This window comes from Heteronotia binoei, chromosome 11, assembly GCF_032191835.1.
Source record: "Heteronotia binoei isolate CCM8104 ecotype False Entrance Well chromosome 11, APGP_CSIRO_Hbin_v1, whole genome shotgun sequence".
Taxonomy (NCBI): domain Eukaryota; kingdom Metazoa; phylum Chordata; class Lepidosauria; order Squamata; family Gekkonidae; genus Heteronotia; species Heteronotia binoei.
In genome coordinates this window covers 47,551,470-47,560,164 of record NC_083233.1, presented here as the reverse complement: position 1 = coordinate 47,560,164, position 8,695 = coordinate 47,551,470, and positions in this window count along the sequence as shown.

Sequence of the window (8,695 nt, the reverse complement as noted above, 5' to 3'; positions counted from 1 at the left end):
GTTGCAGGATTTCTTATTTCATTCATTTCTGGCCCTTGTTGATTAAGTGAATTTACCATGGATATCTGCATCCAGATTGGTCCCCATTTGTCCTATGCTGTTCTACATGCTTCAGAGTTTTGTTTGGTAAACTGATCTGGAGGGTGCAGGCAGGGCTTGCTTGTTTCCAAAATAGCACCCCCGCCCTTTAAAGATGTCAGTTTTGTGGAGAAGTGCTTGAGCACACTTTTTCTCAAAGCAGCAGAAGCTCATCAATTCAGGAAGAAAATTGCTTCTTTATCAGTTTCTTTATTCAAAAGATCCTGTTTTATAAGCTCTCAAGGCCCACAAGGCAAAATAAAAATAAAACAGATTTTTAAAAATGCATGCTAGAACTAAAACCAGTAGTACAAAATCTCATCAATTAAACAGACTGCCAGCACCAGTAAACAAAATTCAGAAGAAAACCAAAGCCCCAAATCAAGTAGCAGCAGTTAACAAATGCAGTTTGACGGGGTGGGGGGGCAGAGGGAGTTGCCCTCAGATGCCTTCTGTTCTGCCAGAGTTGCCTGAAAGTGGGATGAAAGGAGAGGTGATGGGTCTTCCTGGAAAGTGAATTCCATTCTCCTGGGGCTAAGAGTGTTGTACTGTGCTTTTGACAGAGTGGGGAGCGGGGAAACTTGACCACTTAGGACTGTAAATGGCACTTTGAATTAGACCAAGAAACCTAGGGGAAGCCATTGCAGTTACTTCAAAGCTTGGCACAATGATAGGACAGCCTGTATCTGCGCAAGGAGTCACCACAAAACAAAAGACAAGGTCCCTGCAAATTGAAACAGTCTTGGCTTGATGCATGATTCTATTTTGAGCCACGGAGAATGGACAAAAGCAACAGAAGGAGTGAGCCAAGACAGAAAGTGAGCAAAGACCGGCAGCAAGATCTAAACATGACAGTATTCTTTTTTTGTCCCAGTGGGGCTACTTAATCCACACACCAAATACAGCAGCAATCTTCACTAGAGCTGAAATGGAGAACTGTTCTGAAAATTCTTCTCTGTGAATTTTGATGGTGAATATTTTCAGCATCACCAGAGGTCCAAGCAATGTTTGACATTTGTCAATATCTGATGTCTGGCAAGCTGCCTATATTTGATACTACCTGGTAGGTGACTTGCAATAGGTTTGCAATCAATGTCATGTTCCCTTTATTCGTTTAACTATTCAGACCAAGCAATGTTTGGATTCTGATGTAAAGTTTCTATTTTGAAATTCAAAAGACTGCTTTTAATGCCACAGTCCTCATTTGGCAGAATTCTGAAATGGTGTGAAATTTCATTACACCCCCAATCTGTTTCAATTCAGAACCCCCAGGTCATCTGCAGGCCAGATTACCTCTGACCCACAACAGTGTCACAGTGTAGACAAGCCCTCTTGTAAATTTCATGATGTTAGGCAGCACTCCAAGTGCCTCAGGCTTCTGCACAACATCACCCAAACATACCAAACATAAGTACACAGACTAGATCCAAGACTTTGGATTTCAGCGCCCTCACCAATGAACTCCTGTCCTTTCAGAGAATAAATGGAGAGAATAAATTTGAACTGGTGGTATTGCATCATGACCAATGTTCCATCTAAATGTTTCCATCCTGAGTGGAGCAGTTCACATCCCGAGCAGAATAGAACTGCTGTAATCTTAAAATGGGCAAGGGGCAGTGCAGTAATTTGTGTGGCTCCAGACTGCTGCAGAGTGGGGCTTCCTGTGTTAATGAGTGGCCACTCACATGCACAGTTTTGAGGGAGCACTGATCATGACACATCCATGGGGCAACAGCATACCCAACCAAGAGAAGATGGCAATGGAGCAGATACCAGAGAAACAGTTATGGGTGCTGGAAAGTGCCACCAATCAGAGCTGGATTATGGCGACCCCATAAGGTTTTCAAGGCAAGAGATAAACAGAGGTGGTTTACTATTGCCTGTCTCTGCATAGCAATCCTAGCAATCTCCCAGATCTTTAGTCTAAAACCTTGGAAGGCCATTTTGCTGGCCTATCCATGAGTGGAGGAAAAGTTAAAAACAGGGAGGAAGGAGCACAGATATTAAAGAGACATGTTCAAATATTGACTTGCTCTCCAGCTGTCAAGGAGCTGCTTGCACATTCTCCATGTTGGAGAGCTCCATGATATTCCAAAGCTTGCTTCTACCATTATGCCAACAGCTGCTGAACTAGGTCCTGCAAAGGGGATAATTGCCTCTTTGGGATAACTTGAGATTCAGGTCACTGATAGAATCAAGGCCGAAGCAAATTTATGGTCAGATAAGAAGTGTGCATGTTGTTTTTATTGCCGAAATCAGAAGATCCTTTTAGCTGGGAAATCATTTACAGAGGCAATGCAGAGCTGGATCTGGAGTGCAGTGACAGGGGTGAAGTGCCAAGACTGATAGTGTGCTGGAAATTCCCACAGAGATCTGGAGAAGGCAAACACTGAAAAGGCCATTATGCCAGTCAACCAACCATCAGTTATTCTACTCCTGATTCAGAGAATGCCAACCGCATCCCATTCTGCAAAGGGCTTCTTCGTTGTGAGGCTGCAACAGACTGAATGAGTCATTGTTGACCCAACAAAGAGCACCCCAACTTTTGCAAAATTATAAGATATACTCCGCCCTGCACAATAGCTGCTGAAGCTTAGCCTCCTGCAAAAGAAAGACTTGTCAGTCATCCCCCATTCTAGGACTCTCAGACTTTTCCACACTGGGGACAGTGCCCCAACTGAGTGATGACTTAATATTTCTGAATATTTGAATGACCATTTGTCATACTGAAGAATTTGACAGATATATCTTTTTGTTTTCAAATTAGCATTTAACTACCTTTAAATTTGTTTGTTTTAGGTAGGAAGGGTGTTTTGTTTTGGAAGATTTGTAAACGCAATTGTCATACCATCAGTTATGGAAAATGCCTATTCTGGTTTAGAGCTGACTTTCCCTTTGGTCTGCACAACAACCCTGTGGACCAAAGCAGGAGGGAAGCAACCTCAGCAGGGTATAATGACACAGAGTCCAGCCTGCAAAGCAGCCGTTTTCTCCAGGGGAGCTGATCTCTGCCATCTGGAGAGAAGATGTTATTTTAAGTGATCTCCTGCCCTCATCTGGGGAGTGGCAACAATGATTCCCCAAGAGGAAGTGGCTGGTTTGGAGGGTGGAGTCTATGGCATTGTATCTGTCTGAGGTCCCACCGCTCCTCAAACCCCACCCTCTCCATGTTTCACCCCTCAAAACTCCAGGAACTTCCCAACCTGGAGTTGGCATCCATATCTCCTTCCCAGCAGCAGTAACTATTCTGTAGAGCAGGTGTAATTTTGAGTGATCTCCAGCCCTCACCTGGAGAGTGGCAACAATGGTTCCCCAGGAGGAAGTGGATGGTTTGGAGGGCGGTGTCTATGGCATTGTATTTGTCTGAGGTCCCAACATGGAGTTGGCAACTCTGTGTCCTCAGCAGCAGTAGCAATGTTATTACACAGGTCCAGGGGTTTGGGCTGGACGTTGATGAGTCAGTCAGGACACCTGTTCAACTGTCAGCAGTCTCTGTTAACTGATTTTTACCTCAGAACACAGAGCTCCACAGCTGACGAATCAAAAAGAGGGGTGTGCAAGCAGGCAGCAGCCTGCCAGCCACACAGTACAGCTTTACCCCTATGTCAAAACACATTTTACCCCTTCTCATCCCCCTTATATTATGGAAGAAATGCACTCCCCAAATTTTGAGTTTCTAGGTCCAGGGATTTGGGCTAGGTATTGATGAGTCAGTCAGGACACTTGCTTTTATATATATAGAGGATTTATTCCTCTGACTTCCCATCTAATCCTAGACGTTACAGTAGGTATTCAGAGAACATTGGGAAGTGCCATCTTACACCAGAAAGGCTAAAAGCTTGCCATTCCCCATCCCAGGATAAGATGGTATTCCTGTTGTTAATTGCTGACCCCAACCCTCACCTACTTTTCATCTGTCATGGAGTCTTGCTGTCTTGGCTAAAAGCATGTCCAAGTACACCACTGCATGTACCACTGAGTGCTCTTTGGCTGTTCTCCTACTGCCGGTCACACACATGTGAAAACAATAGAAGGTTAGTTCTGAAGGTGCTTATACCCAGTTTCTGAATTGATTTATTGGCTATGCAAAAAGAGTTTGATCCTGTTTTCCCTTTCCCTTGCTTTACGATGCACATGTGAGTTTACTTTGGTCCAACCGCTGTTTTGGCTTGGTTTAATTTTTGCCAGTCTCATGTTAATCTTATGCACCAAACCTGATGTGCGCTGGCAGTTCTGACTTCAGAGCTTAAAGCCACTTTGTAGGTGTGCAGGGGCTTTGGGGCAGTTGTGCACAAAGAGGGGGAGATTAAAGCCTCTCTCTCTCTGCACCATTTTCCTGACAAGAAACAGCCTTGGGGAACTGCTATTTGCCCCACTGGTGTAAATTATGGCTACATGGTCATTTTAGGGTTATTTTCTCAGGCACTGGATTCTCTATTGGGAGTTCCTGCAGCTTAGAGCATAGAATGGCAGCTTCTTTCTGGCTCTCGCCATGTTTTGGGGCTGAGAGATTGCAATAGACTGCTCTACCATCAGGGTGACTGTGCATGCACAGGCCTTGTGCGACTACACAGATGACCACTCAGTGAACATCATTCAGATATGTGCAACCACATATAGCCTCTAATAGCTTCTTATGGGGAGCATAGAGCACTGGGGGATCGATCACCATTCTTGCTTCAATACATAAAAGGGGGGCTGTGGAATGAGAGGCAGAGCATGTGGTATATCTAATGTGCACAGGGGAATCCACCAGCATAGGGTTTTCCTACACCAGCCGCTACATTAGAGCTGCACAGAAATCTGAAAAGTATCCTGCCGCAGGGCTTTAAAAAAAAAAAAAAGCAGGAACACACAGGAACGCAGTTCCGACTGGTTTGGCAACCGGGTGTGCGGCCTAATATGCAAATAAGTTCCTGCTGGAGTTTTTCTACAAAAAACACTGTGTGGAACTATGGTGATGTCAGTAGGTGTGGCCTAATATGCAAATGAGTTCCTGCAGGGTTTTTTTCCTACAAAAAGGCACTGTCCTGCCATCTCTGTGGCTGAACGGAAAGTGTGGGGTTTTTATTTGTGCTCTTCCTCTGTTTTGCAGTTTTCTTCCTCTTCATTCTGCACACCAAGACACTAGGCCAACCAGTCTGTTCACCCTGAAAATCCATTCTCAATAGAAAAGGAACAATTGAATGGGTCCATCATATGAACATATATATATGAACATATGAAGCTGCCTTATACCGAATCAGACCTTTGGTCCATCAAAGTCAGTATTGTCTTCTCAGACTGGCAGCGGCTCTCCAGGGTCTCAAGCTGAGGTTTTTTCACACCTGTTTGCCTGGACCCTTTTTTGGAGATGCCGGGGATTGAACCTGGGACCTTCTGCTTCCCAAGCAGATGCTCTACCACTGAGCCACCGTCCCTCCCATCTGAGCTGCCCTGAGCCGTGAGGCAGAATTGCTAGGGAAAAGCAATCTGCAAAGTGGGGGGAGAGGAATGCAAATCAGACCCACTCCACAAGTCTGGGATGAGCCACGCAGGCCACAATGACTCTGATTTCTATCCATCCCTGTCCCTGGGTTAGATGACCTCAAGTGGCCTATTTTACATTATGGCTGCCTCTCTGGGATCTCATTGTCTGACAGACCTGATCCTGCAGCTCTTCTGAATGAAAACTGTCTAGTGAGTGAGAGAAGTAGTGGGGCTGATGAGACAGCTGAAGAGGATGCAAATGAGGTGCACTTTGGCAGTTGCATAAATGGATTTGAATCTGATGCAAAATATTTTGCCTGTGTGGGCAGGGGTGGGGTAAGGAATAGAACAGCCCTACTGATGTGAATTTGCAGAGCTGCTCTGAGAAGACATCTTGCCCAAGAGATGGATGTGAAGGGGAAAACTTTAAAGTATCTAATGCCTTTTATGGGAGTGGAGGGTAAACTACAGAACAGAAGATAGACCTGTTCTAATGGATACTTCAGTAATAGAAGTGGGACAACCAAGTTGGTGGGTCTAGCTTCCCTCCATGTTCATGAGCTCCTATGGGAAACAATCATTCCCAATAACATTCATATGTGTTTAAGCCCATTTTCAGGTGGAGGGAAGTGGTGCTGTTTTATTAAGAATCAAGCCAGAGCACCGCTCTGTGAGGCAGACTGGGACGTTGAAAGGGAGAGGAGAAGCCCTAGGAAGACCAGCCCAGGCAAGTCAAGGCAGGATTCAGATGTGCACACAAAGGCAGGAGAAAGACTGAGGGAGGTGGCAGCATCCCAAACTGATAATTGTATTGCTCAACAGCAGCTGCAGCAGCAGGCGAACAGTTAACGTATGTGTGTGTGAGTGTGTGTAATGTTGCTGGAATGTGCCTATTATTCCTTTCACCTCTGGCCTCCTCTGTGAGATGTGTTTGCTGAGCTGGTTTCTCATGGAAACGATTCTTTAGAAGCAATGAAGCTGCAAAACATGGGTAATAACATTTGCCTTGGCTGTATGACTTGACAACAACTGGCATGTGGAGGGAGGGGAGGAGGGAAGGGAGGCTGTTCGAGAGGCTGCCCGAAACACTTTGGGCTAGTAATTTTGGAACCAATGTGAAATTCACTGCTGCCCACCCACCCCCACCCACTCTCTGCACACAGCTCCTCTGCTGTTTCTAGGTAAGCCTTTGGTGCTCAGCGATTCTGCTTTCAGAGTCCTCCATAACAAACAGCTCCCCCCACCATGTTTCATGTGTGAGATTTCACCACCCTCTTCATACTCCCTGGCCCTCAGATGCCTTGCCTGAAGGCCCTTAACTTTGACTGTAGTCCCTCTATGAGGTTTTCCCCTCCACAAACGGATCTTTCCACATAAGTCTGCCACCCACATATTATCACAAAGAACTGTGATTGCTGACACCAAGTCAAAAAGTGCAAGGCATGTGCATGAAGACCCCCAAGAGGAGGAACAGGTGTACTCTGCAGTAATGGGTTGCAAGAGGGTTGCCAGCTCTGGGTGGGTAAATGCCTGGAGGTTTTGGGGATGGAGCCTGGGGACGTAGGGCTGCCAGCCTCCACGTGGGGCCTGGAGATCTCCGGCTTTTACAATTGATTTCCAGCTGGCAGAGATCCCCTAGAGAAAATGGCTACTTTGAAGGGTAGACACTATGGCATTGTACCATGCTGAGGCCTTTCCCTTCCTCAAACCCCACCCTCTTCCAGATCCACCCCCAAAGTCTCCAGGTATTTTCCAACACAGACCTGGCAATTCTACTGGAGAGGGCAGGGCTTGGGAATGGAGGAACCTAAGTTGGTTATGATGCTATGGAGTCCACCCTCCAAAACAGCCATTTTCTCCAGGGGTATTGATTCCTGTCACCTGGAGATCAAGTACAAGATTTCCTAGATAGCAATGAGCTGATCTGAAAGCCAGTGGAAGCTAGAAACCATGCCCATACTTTCCCCTGCCCTCAAAGAGGATGGGCTGCTGGAAGGAGTGCACAGCCTGGTACAAATGCCCTCTGCACTAACAAGAAGGGTGCCAGCTCCATTGTGCCAAAGCTGCAGGAATGGAGAGCTCACCTCCCACACAGCCTTAGCCTCTGACTTTCTTTACAACAGTCAGAGTCACCCTTTCCACAGTTACAATCTGCCGTCCTGTTCCCTTTAGATATCAGCAGGAACCTCTCTGTGTGCAGAGCAGTCCTGGTGCCAGCTCAGTGAATCAGAGGCAAGGCCCACCTGGAACAGCAGGAAGTGGTTATGCCTCTCAGTAGTAGGAGCGTAGGTGCATTGTGTTGGTTTTCATTGGCTATCTGTGCCCTCCCACTAGAAAATGGATTACAAATTCTTTAACACTTTCATTCCAGAATACTGTTTAGTTCATTTTGCAATGTAATCCAGTGGATCTTCAGACAGTGCCCCTGAGCTTACATTTTGAGTGTCTGGATCATATGAAGAAAGAAAGCAGTGCATCTGGTCATGTGCAGAGTGTTTCTCACATCCATAAGCTCCCTTGCCTCTGGAAAAAGAGTAGGGCTTACAGGTCAATAAGTGTTACCTTCACGTAAGTTGTAGACCTGACTACCCCACTCAACAGAGAGTATTTATTTGCTCTGGGGAGAGTTAGTTGCTGGTGGACTGATCCTGCCAGGCAATTCTTATGTTCTTTTTGTGTGTGTGTGTGTGTGGGGGGGTGCTTAATCAGCCACCAGCAGGTACTTTCCTGCTAAAAATCCTCCCATCTATTCCCCTTCCCCCCAAGAAAAAATACAGGTCCCCAAATCTTGTTGGGGGGAATTTTGATAGGGGAAAATGACTGGTAGAGGAACACAACCCCATAACACAACACTGTTTTATTTATTTATTTTTAAATTATGTGCTGCATTATGCACATCTACATGTAATGTGGTTTGTCCCTTTGTTGGAAAAGGAGGCTGAAGCAGAGATTAAGTCACACCATTGAACACAGAATTGAGTCATGTCCTATTGTGTGCATCATACTTATACATTTTAACTCTCTTCAATAATAATAAGTACGACTTAACTAAGAACAATGTCCTCTGATTAAGATTAAAAAGTGGGTCCTTTTGTTAATATTTTTGGTCTTGAGATGTTGCTGAAGTGCCTGGCAGATTAGGTGGGTT